This window comes from Falco naumanni, chromosome 15 (assembly GCF_017639655.2).
Source record: "Falco naumanni isolate bFalNau1 chromosome 15, bFalNau1.pat, whole genome shotgun sequence".
Taxonomy (NCBI): Eukaryota; Metazoa; Chordata; class Aves; order Falconiformes; family Falconidae; genus Falco; species Falco naumanni.
Window position 1 is genome coordinate 22,960,620 of NC_054068.1, and position 8,662 is coordinate 22,969,281.

Here is an 8,662-nt window from a genome sequence, read left to right on the forward strand (position 1 = left end):
AACTGCTCCTTTCCTTGCTTCAGTTCTAATGCTATCTTCCATACTCAAGTGAAATGTTCGGTACGGCTCAAGTAAGAACCACAGCTTGAATACAATACAGAGCTGTGTCTTATACCCAACAGACTCCTTTGCAAATTCAACAGGCTCTGCAGAAGCAGAATGAACCAGAGAACTTGAGAAAATATTTACACACTTCCTGCACTGAAACAAAACACACGTATGCTGGAAGTGGTAAACAGTATTTCAGGTACTTCTAACAACACCTCTGGAGTGTATTACCAAAATTCAGTAACTGGCAGGAGGTGAGGAACTGCCGTGCATTTATTGAAGAGGGGGAAAGCTGTGTGAAATACAAAACAAAAAAAGGAAGTCACAAACAGAAAAGCGAGCTCATTCTCACCAACATGCAAGCCCTAAGGATTACACCGAGCAGAAAAGGATGCATACAATATGACAAAACCCCTTCCTGCATCAAAGTCATCTCACAAAGCGACAGCAAGGCCGAATCTGGTACCGCGTCAAGACATTTACTGTAAGAAATTTAAAGTTGACGTTGAGAACAAAAAGAAAATTGTCTAGACACAGAATATGTGCGATCTCCTCTCCTGCATCACAAAAAGAACCGGATTTTGTGCCTCCCCGTCCGGCTGGCCACAGAACAGCCCCATGCAAGAAAAAGGGATAAAACCGGGATAAAACCGGGGCTTGCGACGGGCTTTCGGGCTGGGTCCCCAGGCAGGCACCGGGCGCCCGGGCCAAGGCGAAGCAAGCGACACAACTTGTCACCGGGTCGGTGGGTGCCCGGCTGCACCCCGCTCCCGGCCGCGCCGCCGAGGGGCCTGAAGCCCCGCGGGGACCCGGGGGGGGGGGGGGGGGGGGGGGGGCGGCGGGACACCCGCTCCCCAGGAGCGGAGCGGGAGGCGAGGGGGGGTGGGGGGTGGCGGCCGGGCAGCGCGGCGAGAGCGGGCGCCCCCCAGCCGTGCCCGCGCCCCGGTGCTGCATGGCGCTGCTCAGCCTGCCTTGCAGAGGGAGCTCGAGTCCCGCTCTGCGCCTCGCAGCGCCTCTCACTCCGCAGCACACGCAGCGCAGCGAGGCGGCGGCCGGCAGGAGCGGGACACGCAGCCGCCGCCGCCGCCAGCGCCCCGCGGGCAGGAGCCGGCCGGACACCAAGGGAGGCCACGGGCAGCGGGCGGAGGGCGCCGGGCCGAGGCCCGCAGAGGTTCGCGCGAAGGCGGCGGAGGCGGGGGGGGGGAGGGGGGGGGGGGGAAGCGGCGGCGGGGCGGGTGGGGAGCGAGCCCGACCCGACTCGGCGGGGTGGGGAAGGTGGGGGAAGGGAGGAGGAAGGGACGGGAGGGGAAGGGAAGGGAAGGGAAGGGGGGGGGGGGGGGAGCCCGGCGACTGGCAGGGAGGGGAGGGGGCGGTAATCAGCCCCGGTGGCGGGGCGGAGGAGACAAAGGAAAGAAAATGGAGTCGCGGCCGCCGGCTCGGCCGGGCGGGGACGGCGGGAAGGGAGGCCCGGGCGGGCCCGCAGCCCAGCGCCGCGCTGTGGGGAATGGCGGCGGTGGCAGGCAGGCGCCGGCCGCGCTGGGGACGATAGAGGGAGACAAAGCCCCCTGCTTCCCCGGCGGCGGCCGCTGCGGGGCCCCAGCCGAACCGGAGCCCCATCGTGACACCTAGAGGCCGGAGAAAGCGACTGCAAACCCCCCGCCACCGCTTACCTGCGCCCGCACCCCAGCGAGCTCGCTCCGGCCGCCGGGCCCCGCCGCCGCCCCGCGCCGCCCACGGGCCCCGCGGAGCCGCCGCGCCCCACACGCCCCGCCGCGGCCGCCGCTAGCGCCCAGCACCAGCCCGCGGTTTAATCGCTCCACAGTCGCTTCGGACACAAAATGGCGGCGGGCGGGCGGAGTGCGCTTGCGCCAGCGCGGCTGCCGCGGCCGGCGGCCGGAGCGGGGAGGGGTGGGAGGAGGGAGGGAGGGCGCGCGGGGAAGCGGGCGCGCGGGGCAGGCTGGGAGCGGCGGGGCGGGGCCGGGGGGGGTGCGCGTCGCGCGCCAACTTCAAACGCGAGGGCCCGCGGCGTCAGCCGGCGTGCGCCTGTGCGTGCGTCGCTGCGTCACGCGTCGTTGGCGGGCGGGCGGGCGGGCGGCCGCGCCGGGCTGGGCTGGGCTGGGCTGGGCCGGGCCCTATCGAGCCTTGCCGGCTGCTGCGCCCCTCTGCCGGCCCCCGGTGCCCTGGCCGCTGCGAGCGCGAGGGTCCGGTGTCCCCGGTGTTTCCGGCACCGGCGGCCCGACAGGCAGGCAGCGTCGAGCGCCCGCAGCCCTGCGCGCCTCTCCCAGCCCTCGTGTAAGCTGAGGCAGCCCCTCAGGAGGAACCCCGAGGCCCACCCGAGTAGGAGGTTGTGTCTCGGCTCCGGGGGAGGGCCGCGGTAAAAACCCACGCGGAAATAGGTGCCCCCCCGCCGTTCTGAGGAGGGGGTCGCTGGCTCAGAGGCTGACGCTTTTCTTAGAAGGACAGTCTTTTCCTCTCGCCTTTTCTTGGAAGAGGGGTCAATGCTGCTATGAATTAATCGCCAGGAGGTTGCAGTGCAATTGTATAAATACCAACAGATTACTGGATTTAGACGGTATTTGCCTGGTGGTTTTAAAGGACCTTGGGACTTGCCAAGCTTGTAATCAAGTGGGACAAACCGCTCGAGTTAGCGTCAGTGCTGCAGGAATTGTGAATGTGGTGCCAGGTATTTTGCAGGGAGCTTCTAGGGGAATTAACTAGGTCAGGTCCTGTCCATCAGAAGCTGGATGTGCTGCGTTTGTTGTCTGCACCTTTCCCCCTCCACCACCAAAAAGGTGGAAACGGCCACACCGTTCATAGCAAGATAGGCAAATTTGTATGAGAAAGCACAGGGGATTGCATGTCTTTAATTTTCTGCAGTTTCCTGTGTTGCTGAATCTTCTGGGTTTAGCATACTTTTTCATCTTCAGTAACATTGCTGCAGACCCATAGCTGATTGACAGGCAAGCTGAGGGGAGAATTCTATGTGCTCATGCTGCATCCCCTTTGTATTTTCTTTCCATAAAAACATGTGAAATAGAGCCAGAGTAATGGGTTAAAATATTAATAGTTCAAAACCTATATACGTTGGAAGGAAGGTGCAAGTTTTGCTCCTTTTTACTCCTCCATCAGTCCCTGGTAGACGATAAGGCCAGGAATTCAGAGAGAAGACTAAATGTATAGAGAGACTTCAACACAAACCTGTGCTGATAGGACTAAAAGAGTTGTAAGGCTGTTACAGTAGAAACTGATGTTAAAAATCTTTCCTCAATTTTTTGCCTCTTGAGATATCACTGCAGGGCAGAGTAAAAGCTGTTTGACTGCCTGGGCTTAACCCCAACCTGCTTAGCAAGCAACAAAACCATCAGACAAATGTAGCATATGTTAACATGCATAAACTATGGCTTCAAATACTGGTCTGAATAATGCTTGTGTATTGCTGAACCGTGTCATGGAGAAGAGAAGGGTCTAGCAGGCTGCTGCTCCGTGATGAGGGGGTGGGCTGAGAGGTGGTGAGTGAGAAGGGCCCTGACGCTGCTTTACGGGTTTCTCCTGCCTAAGCTCTCCCAGTCCTTGCAAAGAAGCAGAGCACTGGGGGCAGTGCTGTGGGGCTGCATTGTGGGCACCGATACTCCTTTCGGGGCTGTTGACAACTGAGTCCAATTTGCCTGCTGATGATTATGACACCAGGCTGAGTCCATTAATTCCTTACAGGGAGGGAACTGTAGCTCACCAAGCAGCCAGGGGGGACCAGCTGTGTTGAGTCACAAGGATGTAGCTTTGTGTCTTCAGCCTTGGCTGAAGGAGAAAATATTAGTTACAAAGCAATGGCAAAAGTGACCATTAATTAGAGAAGTGACGGTGTGTAGCCCACAACCATGACCTCTGGGGTCTTCATTGCCTGAGAAATTTGAATCATAGGAACAGAATATGCTGAGCTGGAAGGAACCCACGAGGGTCTTTGAGTCCAACTGCTGTTGGACTATGAAAAACTGCTAAAATCCAGAAAGCCTCAGGTCCGTTGCCTTCCCTTTGTCCACTAGGTGGGTTGCTGTAAAAGAAAATTAATTCAGTATGGCATGAAGAATCTGCTGAGAACATTTCTGGGGAAATGAGATTCTGTGGTGTGATTTTTAAAAAAAAAAAATAATTTCCATATATTCTAAGCTGCCAACCCATCAATTCTCATGATGTAATTTTGGGGAGAATGACATATATTTCATGTGTAGCTGTGAATCCTGCCTTAAGCTAAAAACTTAGTTCAGGCACAAATCAAAATGGAGAGGAGCACTGGCTTTATGTAAAATTGCTTCTTATGTTCCTTCAAATATGCATCCAGGGCTGGGTGTAAATGAGTGCTCTGCCTTTTGTTTGTAGCCATCCTGTGGCAAACGGTCACTTGTCTTTGATAGTCAGAGTGTCACTGCTTAGGAAACAGAAGTTGTTCTGGCAAGCACCCATTCCTGGACTTCAGCCAGAAGTGCCCCCCCTGACATATTGATCTTGGGTTCCTCACTTGGAGATGCTTTCAAGCTGATTTGCAGAGGATTCAAGCCCTCAGCTTCAGTCCTAATTGTGGATGCTCCTGAAAATCAGCCTCCAAGCCTGTCCAAATTAGCCACCCAGAAGCAGATGCTCCTAGAAAAGTTGCCTGAGTGAGGTCTCTCCCAGAGACACCTTGCCTGTGAGCAGAATGGCAAGAACCAAAGCCAAGGAGCTCCTGGCCACCTTGCTGAGGCCCTGAGTGAGCTCACCTGCCTCGTTCCCTGCTCCTCCTAGCTCTGTCCTTCCATCAGCCTCACGCTGTACAAGCCCTCAGGAGTCGCCACCGCTCTCCTCACTCAGGCAGTAGTGGAGTTTGAGAGCCAGCATTAAATGAAGTTTTGGAGGCTGCCTGGAGCACGCTTTGGTCTCTGTGTGAAATGAGGCCCCAGCTGTCACCTTAGGAGTGGTCCTTGGAGAACAAGCCCATATGTATGTGCCTGACAGCCCTGTGAAGAACATGTCAATGATGATGAGGATGTTGTTGCTTTGCTGTGGTTCAATGCAGACTGCTTAGCTGTTTGAATCATTTCTAAGTGCCCTGGTGAATGCCTTGGAAACATGATTTTGTACAAGCCTGGGATAAGGTGAGAGGTCCAACGCTGTGGCGGCTCACACCGGAGATTCCCAAACTAAAGCCCCCTAAAAATGGCGTGACATCCAGGTTTAAGTCATTTCATGAGGGCTGATCAGAGCTTGTGGTGCTCCAAAGTGGCAGCACCTGCTTGGGGTCATTCTGGCTGGTGGGTGCTCTTGGTGTCACAGCCTGCACCAGCCCCGATGCCATCCAAGAGAAGGGTATGATAAACTGATTGGTTAGTTTGTGCTGATGATCTGCAGGGGCTCCTCAGGATACTACCCTGAGACCAGCAGGTAAAAACCGATACCAAAGACTGCTCCAGAATCCATATGCATGCATTTAACTAAAAGCAAAACAGCAGTAAATGGGGAAAAGGAATGTCTTTTCAAAGCCGGAGCACATGGGTAATGTAACCGTGACAGAGACACCCTCCCACGGGCTGCAGCTCCTGCAAGAAAAGCAAGTAGCTGCTGAGCACGAGCACGTCCATACGAGAGGGAGATGTTTCAAGCGCTGACACAGATTTGGCTGACAAATGTGGTGCTGGCACATGGTCTCCTTTGAAATAGCAAGCACGTTGCTGCAAAACGAGCTCTGCGGTGCTGTGTCTGTCCCCATGTGCTGTGAGAGTGGCTCCCAGGGAGTTCACCTCATGGAGTGCTGCAGTTCCTGCACAAGGGCTGGAGGAGATGTTAAATCCTGGAAGGAAAAGTTGAGTTCCCTGCCTCCTTTCAAACGGCTGGCTCTTGTAATGGTTGTTCTACTCCTCCCCAACCCTAAAAAAAAATACCAAAAAACCCACACACACCCAAAAAAACCCACCCCAAACCTAAGCAGGATGCAAACTTCAGTGAGTGCTGTCCAAAAATCAAAATTTATTTTTTTAACTTTATTCCAATTAAAATGGCAGTCCTGCAATTCCAGGTGACCTGGCAGTGTCCATGGGGCAGAGGTCTTTGGCAGTGCTGGCATAGACCCTTTAAGACAAGGCGTTGGGCAACAGATTCCTAAATTAATCTCCTTGGGATGTTTTCCCTAGATGTTCTTAAAACCACATAAATAATGAGGTTATTCTTTGCAGTTCCAGGAGCAGAGTAATTTTGTCCTGACCTGCAGCTCCCTGCCTGCCCTGACGGAAGGCTGCTTTCCTGCTCCAGTCTCGCTACAGCCAAGGTGTAACTTATCCTGGCAGGTGGTGCTGCACTGCAGGGACGGGGCTGGGTTTCGGCAGGGCAAGGAGGACTCACACGCAGGTGAGTGAATTGACTTTGTGGCTCTGGCTGCTGGAGCACTGGGCTGGCTTTATTTGCAGGGGTTACTCAGGGGAAAAACAAACCAAAACATCTAAGATGGCTGAGCCACTTTCCACCACTTGGGTGCTCTTGTCCACGGTTGCACATGCCAGCTGGGACCCATATCCCACATCTTCTGCTGCCTGCAGCTGGCGGTGCAATGCAGCACTTTGGGAGAAACACTGTTCTTCCCTCCTGTGGTTTGTCCAGTTCCCAAGGTAGGTGAAAGAAGGCTAAGTGAGCAGTGATACAGCAAAGTGGCTCCTGGTTACCCCCTTGCCACCATCCCAGGTAAATCTGCACCCAAAAGGGGTTACGCTGAGGTAGTGTCCCCCCTGGGACACCCTGTGTATGTACCATGACGCACTCTGCAGCATTCGTGTGGGGCTGCAGCATGGCCCTGCCCTGTGTGTCCAGCTCCATGTGGCATTCTGCCTGAGCCAGCCCAAAAAGCTCTGCTCTGGTGAGGAAGAAGGACGTGGAGGCTGTAACCTACTGGCACTTGCGTAGAAACCCTGGGAAGCACTGATGGACTTGCTTCTTGGCCTGGGGGCTGTAAATCTCCAGCTCTACCCATGCTGGCAGTGCCCCTGCAACCACTACCTGCTCTGGTGGGTGGCAGGCAGTGCCACAGGGGTCCCTTCTGCTGCCATCCGGGGCATCTTTGCTACTCTAACCTACTCCCCTCCCAGGATCATAAGGGCCACTAAGATGATTAAGGGATTGGAGCAGCTGTCCTATAAGAAGAGACTGAGAGAGCTGGGGATGTTTAGCTTGGAAAAAATGAAGGCTGGCCCGGCATGGGGGGTTCTTCTCCATGTGTATTAATACCTGGTGGGGCTAAAGAAGGCGGATGCTCCTCAGTGGTGCCCAGTGAAAGACCAAACACCAAATTGAAACTGAAGTACAGAGATTCGAGTTAAAACTCCAGAAAAGCTTTTTCCGTAAGGATGGTCAAGCACTGGCATGGGCTTGCCAGAGTGGTTCTGACATCTCCATCCTCAGAGATGCTTAAACCCAACCAGATGTGGACCCAAGGTCTAGCTGACCCTGCTTTGAGCAGCAGGGAGTACATGAGCATTTCCAAAGGTCCCTTCCCATCGCAACTATTCTGCGAGTCTTCGATCCGTTGTGGCTCACTGATGAGACCTGCACCAAGAGGTGCCAAATCCTTATGGGAACAGGTCTGAAAAAGCAGTTCAGCTGCGTTTCCACCACAGGTACAGAATACAGTAGAAGCTAGGGCTGGGCATCTCCATTGTACAGCTTCAACACAGCCACCTTGAGCCACCTTGGGTGACACTTCCCATGCCCAGCAGCCAAATTTTGGCAACATCTCGGCAACTCTTGCAAAGCTCAGGGAAGGTGGAAACTCCTTCCGCTGCCAAAAAGGAGAAACCTGCTCCCCTTTTGGTGAAACCAAAGGCCACCGTGGGAGCAGTGCTGATCCTCAGCTGTCCAAGCACCTGAGAAACACCCAGCTAAGCCCAGCTTTGTCCCTCAGTCCAGAAGCATTCATCTGCACGTTTATAAGGACAACACTGGAAATGGCATTCATATTGCCACAGTGATGGCACCCCTGCAAGGCAGGACAGTGAGGGTGCTGTGGGACTGCGCAGTTCCATGCATGGCCAGGGTGATCTTCTGCCCTGGTTGTGCCATGCCAGGAGGGCCAAGGCTTCTGTACCTTCTGCTGGGTCTCCAGCACACCTGGCTGCGAGAGGCACCCAGCAGCCCCACGTGCTGGCCCAGGCTGGAGCTTGCTGGTGGCTGAGATGCAGGGCAAGGCGATGCCAGAAATCGCAGTTATGCCCCGCTGCCACCCTCCAGCCTGCTGCGCTGATCCCAGCTTGCTTACCCTGCCCCTGGGCCGTGGGGCCAAAGAAACACCTGCACAGTGACACCATCACTCATTAAAGTTTCGTTTTTATTTCTAGTTTAAAATCAAAATTAGTTGTTCTCTGTAATTACATTATATATAGATTTATAGAGACATAGAAAAGATTTTTTTGCTTTTGTTTTTCTGCAAAAATCTGTAAAAAATAAAACAAAAAAAAAAGGTGGCAGCTTCTGTCCGTCCGTCTGTCCATCCCTTTGTTGCTCCTCCTGCCCCTGCCCTCCGAGGCGCTTGCCAACAGACCAGGAAAGGCTGGGGCCACATCTCACTATGCTCCCTACAGCCGGGGTCGGACAGAAGCACGTG

The 8,662-nt window shown here is 54.9% G+C and overlaps 1 protein-coding gene and 1 long non-coding RNA gene across 4 annotated transcripts in view; one reads left to right on the forward strand and one right to left on the reverse strand.

Moving 5' to 3' along the window:
* The window catches only part of CTCF (CCCTC-binding factor), a 36,683-nt gene extending 34,801 nt beyond the window's left edge, over positions 1–1,882 (reverse strand). Inside the window, exon 1 of one of the 3 annotated variants that reach the window (XM_040615591.1) lies at positions 1,719–1,882. The gene's annotated coding sequence lies outside the window, so the exon portion shown is untranslated. The remainder of the gene's footprint in view (positions 1–1,718) is intronic. The other 2 variants (XM_040615584.1, XM_040615590.1) reach the window with 2 other exon arrangements.
* Positions 929–8,245, forward strand: LOC121098040. Its single transcript, XR_005831151.1, has 3 exons — positions 929–1,219; positions 6,249–6,420; positions 7,680–8,245. It is a non-coding gene; the product is annotated as an uncharacterized LOC121098040 (long non-coding RNA).
* The last annotated feature ends 417 nt before the right edge of the window (positions 8,246–8,662 follow it).